Here is a 17,573-nt window from a genome sequence, read left to right as displayed (position 1 = left end):
AAGTAGATTTATCTAAATGATTTTAAGTAGATAAAATGGTTCCTAAAAACACCTCTTGTCACTTTATTGATATTTTATTCAAGAAAGATTGTTTTTCTAATTTAATATTTGTCAACTAAAGTGATTATTTTATTTTCTTTTTAAATTCATTCAAAATTTGCACTTGAGTAGGTATCTCGGGGAACATGTTATCCAATGTATTTACACTTTGAAATTCAGCATTAACTGTATGATAATATTTACTTTTGAAATGAAATATTCAATCACTTCACAAAGCTGAAAGTAGGCAAATGAAAGTATCTGTAATAGTTGAAAGCTCGTACTACAGTTGTGACAATTTCTACATATACCCATTTCTGTTAAGGATCTCAAAATAAAATTATTAGTATTGCTTTTGCTGTGCTGAGCTGAACAGCTCATAAAAGGTGCACAGAGCCCAAGCAAGGGCTAGGAGGAAGTTGCACTCCAGGAGGGTTTCCAAATGAACAGACATGTTTTGTTTCCCATGCATGGGTCTTCACGATTCCTTGTGTCTGCAAGAGCTGTACCATATGTATGCCCTGTTACTCAAATCCAATTCCTTTGACAGCTGAGGGAGCGTTGTTCAGGTGGTCTGTGATTTTTGGGTTCAGATTAGGCTCAAAACTTAGTCTGTTTTCCTCAATAATTGAAGTTGTATGGAACAGTGTTAATGAAAGCATGTATGGTTTAATGGTAGAACAGCATTTGAGTCAACTATTTTTGTTTCATGTATCACTCTAGAACTTTATGCTTTAAAACTTGAGATCTGACAGGCCCTCCTAATAACCCCTCTTCTTAAGTTTTAGAAAAATAACCATATATATAATATGAATAGTGTATACTCGCGATTTTATTCACCCACCCCCCATGACTGATCATGCCTTCAGGGTCTCTGCTTTTAGTATCAAAAGCAAAACTGAAGATGCTCCACAGCATTATATTTTTTAATGCATATTCACTGTCTGACCACTAGATGTCACACACCTATCTGTGAATGTATAACATAGCTTAACAGCATTAATTGCTTGCTTTATATCCTATTTGTAAAAATTTTTTTTCCTTCTTTTTTTTTTTTCCTTCCCCTCCATCTTCCCCTGCCCCCTCGAACTCTAATATAGTCTTTGGAAAAGTCTTTATTTCTTAATGTCAAATATTTCTGCCTTCCACTGCTTTTATCATTTTCTCTCCATTTGCTAACTTGGTAGTCAAAATACTTCTGTTTTGTGACAAACATTCATTGGGACTTTTTCCACAGCTTTACTATTTTGCTTTCTCTTTTAAGTAATAGCTTTTCCCTTTTGTTGTTGTTGCAGATGTTTATTTTCACGAGGACATAGTAAAATAGGGTATATAAATAAAAATAAAACCACAAACAAAACCCACAGGAATTCTGGAAGTCTCTGGATTCTCTTTTGGTTGTGGCAAATCTCTGAAAGTGCTGTCACCTTACTAATAGTCCTGCTAGTAAGTTAGTTCTTCAGAGGCCTTTCACTAGTCTTCAGGCCAGGATTCTCTTTCTGGACACAGCATTCTATTTCTAAACTGTTACTGTTGTAAAATAATCTGATCTACCTCCCTAGTCGTTCTTTTCTACTGTCAGTTTATTTTGTCACCTCTTGAAAGGGTAGCATGTTTTGTACTTGGTACTCTGATATATCACTTTTCTGTGTGGTTTTTGTGTTGTTTGGAGTTTGGTGGGGTTTTTTTTTTTCTTTCCTCATCTTGCATAATATATGAACTTTTTATTTCCTTATTCCAAAACCTTCATTTTTCCTTATTCATCCTCCTAATAACTTGACATGTTTTCTTTCTGAAAGAGGGTTTGGGGAAGTGGCAAAATGAATGTACATAACACAAAATTATAACGTAAGAATAGTTCCAGCAAGTCAGACTGTTGGCTCACCTTCCCTTCTCTGATCAGTCATTACAAAATGTCCAGCAAAGAGTATATAAACAATGCCAACGTGTAGTGGTACTTCTCTAGGATGCTCTCCCAGCCCGCAACAGTTTGTAGCTCTAGGGCCTTCCTTGTAAAGCAAAGGTCTTGGTGGTTTTTCTCCTTCCTTCTTTCTCCTTTTTCTTTTCTTTCCTAGAATTTCTCAGGTTGCTTTTGGACCCATATAAACTTTTATGTGATGTGGCAAGTTCTTCAGTGTAACTACATATTCTATGAACTATCTTTTGTTAGTTTAGAGCCTACAGTGCACAAAAGTTGTGTGACGCCATTTAGTTCTCATGCTAAAAAGACAGTGGAAATCGTTCCCTATTCACTTTCTCTATGCCAGTCAAGATTTAGTAGATCTCCATTTTACCACCTTGTCAGCCATCCCTTTTCTAAGCTAAAGAATTTTACCTTACATAGTGATACTTGAAAGTCATTCTATACCTTGATTCCTTGTTGCCTCTCTCTTTTTTTTGTTCTATGTTGTTCTTGTGATTGTGAAAACAAAATGCATGCAGCCTGTAAGATTTGGGAACATTGTGGAATCACTCAGTGGCATGGTGGAATTTTCCTCTGTTCCATCTTAATAATTCCTAATACTTCATTTACTTTTTTTGATTGCTACTGAGCATTGAACCAAAGTTTTCATAGAGCTGTCATAATTTCAAGGTCACATTTAAGTGTCAATTTTCAATTTGGAGCCTGTGATGTTAGTAAAATTAAATTTCTTTCACATATTCATCAATTCTTGGTTTTAATTTATGCTGGATTTCATCTGCCATTTTATTGCCCAGTCAAGACTAGAAAGTTGTGTGGGTCTTTTTATTGGGTTTTTTGTTTATCTGTTTTATTTTGGGTTTGGTTTTTTTTTGTTGTTTGATTTTTCAGTTCCTTGTCCCTGTGCCTTTCATCTTTCTGGAACAAGTTAGTATCATTATTGGCAGATACTTAGAGATTCATCTCAGTGTTTACTCCCTGTTCCATATAATTCATGAACATGTTGCACAGCAAAGGCCAAGCAGAGACCATGTTGGGATTCCGTTAGTGAAATGCCATTACTGAGAAAACAGACCAAATATCCTTTTACCCATTTTCTTTTATTGTCATTGGCTTAGTCATTTGAGGACCCATATTCCATGGCATTCTTCCTTAACATCTTATGGTAAGGAACTGTTTTTCAGAAATCCAAGAAGATTGTATTAACCTGATTTCTTTGTCCAGATATTTGCAGACTTCTTCAGGGAGTTCAAGTGGAAGTAATAATCTTTCTGTCTATATTCATTCTCTACTGTAAGCTGTGATTCAGTATTCCCATCAGCTGAAGGATCTTTGAAGAACGGTGGTTCTTCAAAGCAGTGATTCAGCAGCACTGCATAGATCCATTTTCTCCATACTAGCACCATACATTCCAGAACTGCATCCTAAAACTCATCTGGTACAGCCTTTACCCTATCATTATGGATGTTTCCTCAGCCATGGCATTATCTATCCCAGTTACACAACTTCAGTGTTAAGAAAAAGCAAGAGAACAGTAAGATTATTCTTCTGTGCAAATTCCTGTGAAAGGAAAAATGGCACTACTTACCTTATGATGTTACGCTGTATGCTGCCACCCTGTGGTCTTAAAATTTCCGTCTTCCGTACAGCAGAAAATCGGCAGTCAGAAAAATAATCTGAGTGAAAAAGTAAGTCCTTTGTCTTGTAGATAGGTAGTTAGGTGGGGATTATGTTGTTGTTTTGGGGATTTTTTTGTTTTGTTTCTTTTCCCCCTTAGGAGCCTTGTTTGATCTCTCTGCTTTTGAACTGTTTTTTTTTCTGGTTTTTGGGTGAATAGTTCACCTGTTGAATTCTTTAAGGCTCAATTAGCATGAACCCATGTGTGCCATTTCATTTCCTCAAAGCTTTAAAAATCTCAAACTTCAAAAAACACATTTTCATTACTACCTACATTATTCTTTCTGAATGTAGGACTAATAGAATTGAGGTATCAGTTTTACTGTCCTTAAGATGACATGTTGGACCCTTAGAGAGGGTAACATTCTAGCCTATTTCCCTGAAAAACTTGGTGGGTTATCCAGAGATTTTCTATATACTTAACTGGTGCATCTTCATTTGTAACTCTGACTGAAGTTCCTCTTTTTATTGGAATTATTCTAGGTACTGTTGCCTTAATTGCAGATGCACAAATTAAAATATGTGGAGTAGCCATAACAGACTTAATGTCTCTTCTTCAGTAGTGAGTACCTTAATCAGTAATTCTGCTTAAATATTATGCTTTGTCTTTTGCTTAATACTTTTTCCTATGTTTAACTAGAGAACAACTTACACCTCCTTATACTCTGTGCAGCGTTTCTGTTACCATAAAAATGTACAAAGATCCTTGAAGAAAGATAGTTTCCTTGTTAACAATGCTGGTTCTCCAAGAATTATCACCGTATACAGAAACCTTCTACCACTGCTGCTTCTACATCAAAGTTCGCTTTGCTCAAGTTAACATCACATTTGAAGAGATTTCACTCAGTATGTGGCCACTTCACTCTCAGATATTCCCAAGTCATTTTTTATGAATGCTTTCAAGAACAGTGCCACTGGAGGAGAAATTCCCATCCTTCCCTTTACTGTCCTTGCTTTAGCATTTGATCAATGATAAAACAAAAAAAGGTTAAAATTAAACTGGCAAAAAGTGTATTTCCAGTTGATTATGCCAGCTTACAATATACTTATATTTGGAAATAGGATTTAAGACAAACACCAGTTTCAAATGCTGATTTCAATGACCCTGAGATTTGTTAAGGATTTTGTAAGATTATCATCAGAGGCTGCTAATTCCACAAACAAGAATACACAGAGGTAACTCTTAACAGTAAATTTTCTTCAACAAGATATGCTCTAGAATCTTTATTCCTCCATTGACTTAGTCTTTCCAGTTTCAAAACTCTCTTAAGGTGCTGGTTTATTTCTCATCATTCACTGTGGCAGGATGTAGTTCATTAAGAGCTCCACCCTAAAGAGTGGTAGGGAGCAGAAGACAGGTTTTGTTCAGGAACCTGAGGGAACAGGTTTTGGACAACGGCAAACCATCAAAGTTCGGTCCGACAATGCTACACTCAGGTTTTAATGGAACTTGCATTAGTGTCCTGCAACTGTGGATCTGGTCCAGTGTGATTAAACTATGTTCCAGTCAAGGTAAACGTCATGTTGAATAGGAACCGTCAGGTTACAATGCCATGCAAAAAACTCCAAGTATAAAGGTCCATATTTTTGAAGTAGTCTTCTCACTTCTTATGAGCGGTGCTTGGTCTCTTCAGATGCAAGTCCTGGTACATGGGTATAGCAAAATCCAAGAGCACTATGAATGTGTTGAAGATTACCTCTGTTTGCAGATGTTATAGTTTGCTTAAGTTTAGAAGCCAAAAACTTAGAGGCATTCACTTTCTTTTATTGTCAAAAGGTGGAAAGCATGATCCCAAAAAACGTCTGCTCTTCCTTCACGGAAGATTTTTCGATCAAGTTACTAAGATTAAGTTCAGTGCTTTTCTATCACTACAGAGAATTTCAGATAGGCTTCTTTAAAGCCGTGAAACCAGAAATCTCAAAAGAACATGAGATTTGAACAGAGACCATAAAGTATATTTTGAAACGATAGGTCTTTTATTTTTCTATGTCTGTTCAAGCAGATTACAGGTATAGATTTTGTTATTGTTTTATTAATGTAATGTATTATATTGAAGGCTTTATGCTTAATAAACTATAGTACTGGGACTTGTATCAAATTTAGAAATAGTTACTAAAAAGGTTAATTTTAAATTATATTCTATTTTGCACTAAAATTTTTCAGATTCAAAATCAGTAGTTTTCATAAGTAACATCATATTCATTTAGAAATTGTAGGAAAATAAATCTGCATTTTAGTTTAGGTAATGTCACAGCATGCAAGTCACCTGACCTGCTGAAACTTTATAGTCAGAGGCCTAATGCTCCCTGAATGATTACATTATGCGAGTTGAACAGCATTCGTAGTGGAAGATAGAGAACTACACTGGATTTCCTACAGAGAGTGCTTCCAAGAGTATTCACATTTCAGTAGCTATATAGAAAATTATGGAAGTGTTCAATTTGTTTTATGATGTTTTCAAGTAATGTCTTCTAAACATGTTTGGTATTTGTGAAAGTTTCACTTTTTGATTTATACTGTCAACTTCTACACAATATCAAACAACTGTCATCTGGAGGTAGATACTGTAAATAGGCATCTGGGCTCAGTGATTGCTGCTAGACTAGAATATCAAGGCAGGAAGTAAAGTTAAGGTGAACCAAAGCTGAAATAGAAATTAGGAGTAGCACAGAGAAATTTTTATTTTTTTTTTTAAAAGGGAGGGGAATCATACTCAGGCATCAGATTTGGAATGAGAAAGCCACAGAATCAAAATGTATACTACATTGAAGGACAAGGTAAGAGTTTATTTCAAGAAGCAGTAAGCTGGCAGGCATACTAGTCAGGAGTGGGAAGTAGAATTAAGCAGATATTAAGTGGGTTTGAGAAACAAGCCATAGGAATGTAGTTGCAACCGATCACCAATAACTGAGAGCTCACTTAGATGGCATTTCAGGGTTTGACGAAGCCAACATTCAGACACACAGGCCAATCCTTAACTGTTCAAACTGTTCACACTTATTAGGCCTTGCTGGGAAAATTCCCATCCCTTCAGTAGAACTCCAGATTAAAAGGTGCCACCAGCAACATGACCTCTTTGTTGCTGCTGTTTATGGTTGCTTTGCTCATCCTTGCTTTCATGGTAGCTTCTCCAACTCGTCTGCCTTTAAAGGGGGGGTGGGGAGGGAACCAAAACTGGAAGTTTCAATGTGTTTGTAGAGCAAGATAATTCAGTTACCTCTGTGTTCTATGCCGTTGTTCCAGCAATTCCTGCTCCTGATATTTAAAAAAAAATAAAAAAAATAAAAAAAAATCTCTTTGTCGAGAAACCAGTACTACTGGAAAACTCTTTTACTTGAAGCAGGGCCTGTAGGGTAGTGAGAGAAACATTTTCTTTTTTAACAGTAGCTATAAGAAATCAGTGTGAAGAGTTTGAATTTTTATATGAATATAATCATTTGCTTAGTTATCATCTAGACCAGTGGTCTCCAAAGAGGGGTGTGCACACGTGAGGAGGTATACAAGGTGATCCACTGGTGTGTGTGGAAAACAATATTATAACTTGCAGTTATTTTGTATCAAAAAAAAAAAGCATTCTGGTTTAGGCTGAAATAGAGTTAATTTTCTTTCTAGTAGCTGGCATAGTGCTGTCCTGGTTTCAGCAGGGATAATTTTCTTACTAGCAGGTGGTATAGTGCTGTGTTTTGGATTTAGGATGAGAATAATGTTGATAACACACTGATGTTTTTAGTTGTTGCTAGGCGGTTGTAGTGTCTACACTAAGTCAAGGAATTTTCAGCTTCTCACGCCCTGCCAGGTGCACAAGAAGCTGGGAGAGCACAGCCAAGACAGCTGACCCAGACTGGCCAAAGGGATATTCCATACCATGTAACATCATGCTCTGTGTGGAACTGGGGAAGCTAGCCAGGAGGTGGGATCGCTGCTCAAACTGGGCATTGGAGGGTTTGGTTTTTTCCCATGGGTGGGGAGGAATTGCATTTGTGCATCACTTGTTTTATATTTATTATTATTATTTATTCTCTGTGGTATCCTATTAAACTGTCTTTATCTCAACCCATGAGGTGGTGTTTTTCCCCATTCTCCTCCCCATCCCCTCGGGGGGGAGGGGTGAGCAAGAGTCTGTGTGGTGCTTAGTTACTGAGTGAGGTTAAAACATGACAAAAATAAAGTACGTTTTACTAGTATTTGATGTACAAATCGATTCTGGTGCCCTCATTTGGTCTGTATCAGCTGCTCACATCAGGGATGGTGCACGAGGTATCCTGGGGGAAGAGTGGGTGTTCTACACTGCAGAGGGGTTGACAGTGGCGCACTCTCTTGTTTTCAATGTATTGCGATGTATTGCAGTTTACATGTGCCTGCTTAAGTGGATATACAGATTATACTATCTAGTTTTAACTACATTAACCCTCACAAAATGGGCAAGTGGCTTAAAAAGATTCCTACAAAGAAAACATGATTGAAGATCATACTGAGTACAAGCAACAAGAAAATGGCAGATCTGATCCTACTTTTTCCTAGTATGAGCTCTTTGTCAGCCACATGAGATCAAAACCAATGGTGATCTGAACATATTTGACAATAAGTTGATGAAAAATATTTGAAAATACCAAGACTGAAATATGGATTGACATCCACTGTTGTTAATAATGAACAAGTGTGTATTATTAGCTAATGGTAGTATGAAGCCAGTATGATTAGCAAGATGTTTAGAAACAAAGCATTCAAAACATGAAGACAAACAATTTTTTCACAGTTTTTTTCAGTGATATTTCAAGTTGTGATGCTCAATCCAATACTTTGCAAATCTTAATGATAAATATCTAGAAGCCTCCTTTGAAGTTTCTTTTCTTAGGTAATAGCAAAAGACCACATACCACTGGGGAAACAATTGTTCTTCCTGCCACAGTAAAAATCATTGAAATAATACAGGCAAAACAATATGGCAACAAAGTACAACACACTCCTTTGTCAGTAAATACTGTTGGAAGATGCATAGGAGACACTGCTGAAGATTTGAGGAAACAAGTATTAGAACAAATTACACAGTGTGGGAGATTTCCTATACAATTGGATGAAAGTACAGATGTTTCTAATTTCTCTCAGATTATGATATTTGACTTTCAACAATGAAATGCATGAAGAACTTTTATTTATTTATTTATTTATTTTTGTGAGCCACATAGGAGAGATGTACCGGAGAAGATATATTCTCCATGGGAAATGGCTTCTTTAATAAAAACCAATGTTCTATGGAAAAACTGTGCAAGTATAACCACTGATGGAGTGGCTGCTTTGCCTGGAATAAAAAAGGGATCCCAGGGTAAGGTTACAGAGATAGCACCGCACGTGAAACTCCTTCACTGCATCACTCATAGGTGAGCTACCGCAGCAATGAAATTGGAGCCAGGAGTGCAGAAAGTGCTACAGGATGACACTGATAGGGTTAACTTTATAGAATCAAGCTCTTCAAATAGTAAAATCTTTACCAGAGTTTGTAATGAGAAAATGAAAATAAAAATCTCTTGCACCACACAGAGGTTTGCTGGTTATCTTGTGGCAAAGTACTTAAACGAGTTGTCAAACTTTACGCATTTTTCTTTTACAAAAAGACAAGTGTTCCAAATTTGTGGACCTTTCTGGTGACGACAGGTGGCTGTGAGGAGTTTGCTACCTAGCAGATATTTCCAAAAAATGAACACACTTACTGTGTCCCTTCAAGGAGAAGGTGACATTTTAACAATGGGTGAGCAAGTAACCCAATTTTCACCAGAAACTTGAGCTATGGAGACAGCATTTTGAAAACAGATGTTTGGATACATTCCCCTTCTTAGGTGATTTTTTTTTTTTGTTTGCTTGTTGTTTTCAGGGGGAGGGGAGGGGTTGTTGTTGCTGAACACAGTGAGTGTGTCACCTATAAAACCTCTCATATCTGTATACTTCAAAAACGTGGAAACAGAATTTTCTAACCTGTTTAAAAATCTTCAGTGGATTTTGAACCTATTTGTTAAAAATATAAATGTGCAACACCTTCCAATTAGTTTGAAAGAACAACTGGTTGACATCAGGGAAGATGGTCATTTACTACCCCATTTTCAAGAAAAACCTTTGCATAATTGGGGGATGGGATTGAAAAATTAGTATCATGATTTAGTAAGCGCAGGCAACAATGCACTTCTTCCAGTGGGAGCTACGCATCTTTGTGAGGTATCTTTTTCAGCTATGACACCCATTAAAACCAAGTATGGAAATAAACTGAACTTAGAACCAGGACTTTGAATTGCTGTATCACAAAGTGTTAAACAAAGATTTTTTTGGTTTGTTTCTTTTTTTTTTAAAGCATATTCAATCACATAGCTCTCACTAAAAATATTATTAATATCTATTAATTTATAAATACACATATGTGCTACTGCACTTATATGTACACTAACATACACAAATAAAAAAAGGATGAGATAAAGAAAAATGCACAAAAATATTTTCATTATTTACTAACTGTATGTTATTTATTATTTATTAAAATAATATTAATAGTAACAGAGACCACTGATCTACACACTTAAAAAAAGTAATGTGAAAAGCAAGCTCAAATTTTTTGATACTGTTCTTCAGTGTGACATAATAAATCAATTAAAACAGCTGCATTAATATTTCAACAGGTAAGGAATACATTTGTATTGTGAAAAAACAGTTCAACAATTAATTTTGTTTGTCAGAAGCATTTGGCTTCTGCTTATATTGTTTTTTACATGCTTTTTGGCAGTACTAGAGGATCAAGCAGGTGATAATGACAGTATTGCTCCAGAGAAGAGTGAGACCTCTTATAAAATTTGTTGTAAAATATAAATTTCTAATGTTCTGATTAGAAGATGATAAGCATGGCATTACATTCCTATTTTTTAATTGCAGTATGTTTTTTGCTGTCAACCACTTTTATACTTTGAGCTCTTAAGGTAATTTGAAAAAGCAACTAGAAAAAACCCAAAACCAATTCTGGTGTGCTTTAGGCCAGAATAGGCTTTAACTTTTTTTTTTTTTTTTTTTTTTAAAGCCTATCTAGAAGACTCTAATAATGTGTTTTAAGATATGGTAAAAGCGATTGTATTTGTAAATGATATTTGAGTTTTGAATTTCTTTCATATTACTGTTTTTTGCATATTTTTCAATTTTTTCACATGCTCTTTTGTGTGTATTTTCTGTATTCTACCACTGTAGAACTATGAGGCACAAAGGGGGCATCCTTTGAAGGGGAAGAAAGCGATATCAAGTTGTTGTGGTTTAACCTGCTAGACAGCTAAAACAACCACACAGCCATTTGCTCACTCCTCCCTGCAGTGGGGTGGGGGAGACAATAGAAAAGAAGAAGATAAAAGTGGTGAGTTGCAGTAAAGACAGTTTAATAGGACACAACAGGAATATAACAATAATAATAATAATAATGATGATGATAAAAGAATATACAAAACAAGTGATGCACAGCACAATTGCTCACCATCCGGAACCAATGCTCAGCTAGTTCCTGAGCTGCACACCTCCCAGCCAACTCTCCCCATTATATATGGAGCATGACATCATAGGGTATGGAATATCCCTTTGGTCAGTTTGGGCCAGCTGTCTTGGCTGTGTCCCCTCCCAGCTTCTTGGGCACCCCTCACCTTCCTGTTGGCAGACTGGTACAAGAAGCTGAAATGTCCTTGACTGCTTGGCAACAACTAAAACATCAGTGTGTTATCAACATTATTCTCATCCTAAATCCAAAACACAGCACTATACCAGCTGCTAGTAAGAAAATTATCCCTGCTGAAACCAGGACACAAGTCTAAAATCTGAAAACTTGGTTAGTGTTTTTTGATGTGTTAGACATAGTTCTGGCTTATATGGTCACGTATGAATGTTATTTAACAAGTGGCATGTAAAATATTTTGTTTGTGTGGTTATGCCCAACAGTGTAATTCAGCTAACCCTTAAACTATATGTCTCAATTTAATTAAATGTGTTAGAATTTCATTAAAATAGTAAGAAAATATTTTTGTGGTATCTAATAATCAAGCTCCACCAAGTTGTTAGAAAAAATAAATCCCTAAGTCACTATTTCATTGCAAAGAATGTGAACACAGACAAACAAAACAATGCACATTCATTGCTCCCAGTGTGGACCTCCAAAGGAGCTGCTACAGTACAACTCATTGATATGAAAAGTAAGAGCTTACCATGTATGGTTAAATGTAAATGGTTTGCTGCAGGTTGGTATGCTTCAAGACTCCGTAGTTTGTCAAGTTTCTTACGCAAAATAGTGAGCTCTAACCATTTTCAAAACTCGCAACAAAGATTTTGGAGGATGCTTTTTTTTTTGCTTTTTTGTTTTTTAAAGATTAGACTCCCATTTAACATATATGAAAACAGATTGCCTACATTTTGGCTTTTTTGGTGATATATATATATATTTTTAAACTATATATTTTTTTTTTTGCATACTTTGCCTTTTTGGAGTCAAATCAATGGCTTTAGATGCCTAAACAGGTGGACAAATTTCCAAGAAATGAATATATTGAGTGCCAAGCTCTCTTAAAAATCAGGTCACAAGTATTGTAACGTGTCCTAGGGCGTACAAGGCACATCTGAAAGTCTCGTGCCACATATATGGGATTAATTCTTTGAAAAAATCTGTCTGAGTATTTTTGGAATTTTAGAGAAATTATACTCAGTCTGAAGTTCCTTTTAACTTTACTAGTAAATACTACTACTATCAGTAGCTTTTCCAGATGTCGTAATATTAGTTTCGACAAGTGATACCATTTTTTAATTCATAAATTTACCAATCTGGACTTCCTGGAAAAGAATTATTTTTTCAATACACTACACTCCAACACAAAATTTATATCTATTATCAAAAATATAGAACAAATGTTAAATATGGGATTGAAAAAGAACTTCTAAAGTACTAGTAGATAGTCAGTTGCTCTGTTGTAAGAATTGGTTATGCTTTTGCCCCTTTAGCTGGAACTACAACTGTACTTTTGTGATAGTTCCAAACCTTCTGATTTCCAGCCTGAAGTGATTTGTGATAGATTTATAACCATTTTCTTCGGGCTTGTTTTGTCCTTATGTTTAAACAGCTACGTTCCTTCTTGGTGTTGCCATTCAACATGTATTTATTAGCAAACAATGACTTCCACTTGCACCATAAATTGGCATTGCTACTCTTACCTCAGCTTCAGGCCTTATTTTCTGTGTGCCGGCATAGACTTACATGCTCAGAAAACAAACCCAATCAGGAAACTGATGATTGAAAGCTTTTTTAAATGACTAATTAGTTCCTTGACCCAGTTCACTGCATAGCTACATGAGCATTTGGGTTGGTAGAAAGGCGCAGGTGATGCTGAGGCAGAAACAATGGTGGAATTGGGGGTAAGGAAAAAAAGTGGTGTATCACTTTATGCAGGCATAAGTTCTTTTACTTGGTTCTTATAAAACAGGGGATTTTCCATTCTCTGATCACCCTAGTAACATTTCTCTGCACGTGTCCCAGTTTAAATCCATTTTTCTTTAATATTAAAGTTGCCAGAATTCTGCATAGCCATATACACAGGGGCTCATTAGTGCAATGTAAAATAGCATAAAGACTTCTCTTACTCTACTGAAATGATCTTTTCTGATTTAAGGTCATGTTTGCCTTGTAGGGTTGCATCACACTGGTGGCTCAGTTGTCCTGAGATTGACTGATATGTTATGATCTTCATTTCCCTAATAGGTTTTCAGTGTATTAGTTTCTGAGGAACTGTCACAGAACTAGATTTAAGCATAAATAGTTGTGTACGGTGACAGACTGATGTGTCTGCAAAATCATCATGGTACACAATTGCTCCCATAGCTCATCCTCTCTTAGCAGCTCAGGGTGCCAGTATCACGCAAGCATTAGCAGCAGCCACATGAAATTACGCTGGCTGTGTACTCAGCCCCTTCTGCCCACACTTCTTCCCCAGTCCTATCAACTCAGCGGCTAGAGGGGATAACAAAATAGAAAGTTAATTTCAACATGGAGGAGTAAAAGATGGATTTTAGGGCTTAAAGGTGGCCCCTACGTCTAGCAGGGCTGGGTTTTTTTAAAGTTTCATAGACACATATTACTGGGACTGGGAAGTTTTACTCAGTTGTGGCTTTCCTCCCCTCCTTTTCATTTCTCCAGATTGGAGACAACATAGTGTTCTAGGAGTATTTGGCCATTGACAGAGGTGAGCACAGAGCAGACACAGGGATCTTGATTATCTAATGTTGGAACTGGAAGTTCTTTTGACCTGGGATGTGCCTGTCTCACTTCTCTGCCACAGCCGGCAGTGTTCTGTTGTCGTCCTTGAGGAGGATGCACCGACCCAGCCCTGAGTCAGAGAGGGGTTTCTGCAGAAGGCAGTGCGACTGTGGCCGTTATTGCTGGTAGGAATGTTGCTTAGCTCAGCAATGCACAAACTTCTTGGGGAAGATGTTCCTGTCCTGGTTCCTCTGTCATCACCATGAAATACAGTTTTGATGCCTGTTGATGCTGAGAAAGTAAGTAATTTTATCCTCTCCTTGAGGGCATCAAAATCCAATTTGGTATACACTGCTAAGAAGCCTTGAGCACTGAGCCTATGTCCCAGCCTCATACTTTGTATTATTAAATGTCATGGCACTTCTATTATTCCAGTCCCCAAGTCACCCAGTTTTTCCTTTATCATAGTTCAGTTCTCTGTATTGACACATGGTTAGGAGGCATTGACATCACTCCTACTTTTTATGCGAGGCAATTTTAAAAATATTTAATAAGATTGTTCCCAAAGATGATCTTTTAGTAACTCCACTACTAACCTTGCTCTAGGGCAGAGGTCTAGCACACAGGAGTTGACATCTCCATAGCCACTTCCTTGCTGCTTACAGTTGTAGCATTAATCCTCATTTTATGTAAAACTTCTTTGTAGCATATTACAGAGCTGTGGATAAATCCTATCCTGCTTTTTCTTTGTCCATAAAATTTGCTCCTTTATCAAAGACATTCAGTCATTCTAACAGGATTACTTTGGTAGTCATGTAATTTTATCTCATTTTCCTTTTACCCTCATATATTTAATGGTTTATTTTCTTCAGAAGTTGTTTTAGATCTTTTGTACTCTAAGATGAGAGTAATGTGTTTAGGTGTGTAGATCACTTTTTTCTATACTGTTTGCTGACATAGAAATGGTATAGCAATAGAGAAGTAGGACAATATTAGCTAATGGCATAAGTTAGACTATTCCTGTAATATTCTTTTCAGTTATGGTTGTTATATTTCAAAAAGGGAAAATTATTGAAAAAGTGTTCAGAAATAGCTATAAGAATGTTTGTGGGCTTCTTGTAATGTTAGTTATAACGAGACGCTTGGAAAGCTCAAGCCGTTCAATATGTTTGAGTGAGGATTCAGATGTAATTTGATCAGAGTCCACAAATAGGTGCATGAAAATGAGATTTCTAGTATTTGATGGCCTTAAAACAGTAAAGAATATAATAAGATCCAGAAGCTTGAAACTGAAGGTAGACAAATTCGGACTAATAAATAAGGTGCATATCTTTTAACAATGAGGGTAACTAACCTTTGGAACACATGATTTAGGTTGTCATTACTTGGAATCTTTACAAAGGCATTTAGTTTTGATTTAATAGCAGGAGATTCTTTGGCCTGTATAGGAAGTGTGGTCATGCTAATTTAGTTATAGTCCCTTTTGGCCTTGATATTTTTCTACTTCTCTGTTAAAATTCTGAAATATAAAACAAGCCCCTCCAAAAAGCAAAAGAAAGGAAATAACATTAACCTCTATTTTCCATATGCCGCGTACAATGCACGTATTTTCATTTTCTATACTCAGGAGGAAAAGACATTACAGAATGAAATCTGCTTGCCCTCCTGTCTTGATAATTTGCAAAAGATGGTATTTTATAATCATAAACTGTTGGAAACGCTATCTTATTTTTATAATACAGTAAAGTTTGGCATTTAGTCAAGATTATTTGAGCTTGAGTTAATTCCTAGTCAGTCTTTTTCAAATGAGCATTGCTTTCTTTGTGCTGTGAGAACTATAAAAATAAAATAGCATTTGAAAAATATCGGTAGCCACTTAAAAAGGCAAATTGTTGCACTTCTGTTGTATGTGGGAATCCAGTTGTATACAGGGAAATACTGGGTTTTTTTGGAGCCAAGTTTTATGGAGACAGACAAAAATTCACTGAGAAATATGGGCAGACATAGAGAATAACAGTGGTGCTGATTTTATCAGCCATGCAAAGCATAGGAGTAGATGGGCCAGTGCTTGAAGTCACTCTGGTACGGGAATCTCTGGGGTTTTCTTAATAAAATTTTAGAAGTTCTCTGCTTCATACTTAACATTCAATGTAAAAACTGAAAATTCTTTAACCTTCTGTATCTCTCCAGACTTCATTAGTGAATAATTAAGGAAAAAAAAAATTATTAAACTATTAGAAGGAATAGGAAATAAAAATGAGTAAGCTTAAAAATACTGCGTCTTAAAATATTTGATTCTGTCACTTTCTTCTTCTGTTTTTCCATGTCATATTAGTTGTTCGTGTGTTATTTGAACAACTTAAAAGTTATCATCACTTGAGGAAAAAGAAGCATGAGCAGAGAGATAAACATAGGGGTTTTTTTAATGTAGGAACATTTTCACTTTAAAAGCACAGAACTACTGATTATTGTGGTAACAGTCCTTGACACTGTGCAAAATGTAAAAGTCAGAGAAATGAATTAACCGTGACCTTTCAAGAGAAATCTTAACCTAGATGAGAGAATTAAAAATGGATGAGCAGTCTTTCACAGATGGATTAATGGATTGTCATCTGGTACACTTTTAATACCAAAATTGTTTAATTAGTGCTCTCTTTTGAGACAAATTGACACTGTCACTAGCTGAAAGTTGAAACTGATGCGGTGTCATGAATCTGATGAAAAATCTTGAGGATCCAAGGACAGGAAATCCACTATTTCCTATAGAACTGCATAAAGAGAATACAATATTCTTAGGTGTTCAACAACAATTATACTTACTTTTTGCTTGACACCTGATTCAAGAACGTAAAAAACCTATGTTATAGGATCTCACTGGAGAAGCCTACCTTTGCCTTGTAACTAATGAAAGCATAAGTGGGCACTGTGGTACTTAATCTTTGCCTGGAATTCTGTGATTTATTTATCATCTGGAGTATTTTTGGTCCAGAATACTTGTGATCATTTATTTGAACATAAATGGGGCTTAGGAAACACTTACTTTAGAAATATGGTGAGGCTAAACAGAATAGTATATCATTACATAATTTCATTCTGTAAGGGCAAAATTTGAAGCAGAAAGTACAAAGTTCATCTGGATTTGTCAATCAGAGCAGATGTCCAGGATGAACGCTGCATTATTTTAGTCATTTTTTAAATGTTGCACTTGCTAAATAGCATATTGCTTCAGCAGGTTTTCAGTGCACCATTTTGCCCTACAGAAAAAAAGTTTAGGGAAAATCTACAGCAGCTAGGACTAAAGCATCAGGTTAATTGATCTGAAGTGTATTCTCAGTAGAGATGTTTTAAAAATAATTGGCATATTGGTATCATACTTCTTAGATAAGCTTTCTTGTTAAAAAATACACAATTTATTAGAACAAACCTCAACCCAAACATGGAATTTACTGTAGCAGTTTCTGCTGCTCTTAATTAAAAATGCTTGTTCTTTGTACAGCAGCATTTTATAAAAATCAGTTACTAAACAGAGGTGCAGGACTTTATGTACTACTGTTTAGGCAGTCAGTCCTTGTTTGCTTGAACTTAAAAGAGTTCAAACCTGTGGAAAAAAGAGTGTTTAAAAGGCATAAAAGTAGTATCACCTTAAAAATAAGTTAAATTGACATGTTGAAGACATTTAAACTGCT

Source organism: Grus americana, chromosome 2 (genome assembly GCF_028858705.1).
Source record: "Grus americana isolate bGruAme1 chromosome 2, bGruAme1.mat, whole genome shotgun sequence".
Classification (NCBI taxonomy): domain Eukaryota; kingdom Metazoa; phylum Chordata; class Aves; order Gruiformes; family Gruidae; genus Grus; species Grus americana.
The sequence above is the reverse complement of the archived record's forward strand: the minus strand, read 5'-3'. Positions refer to the sequence as shown.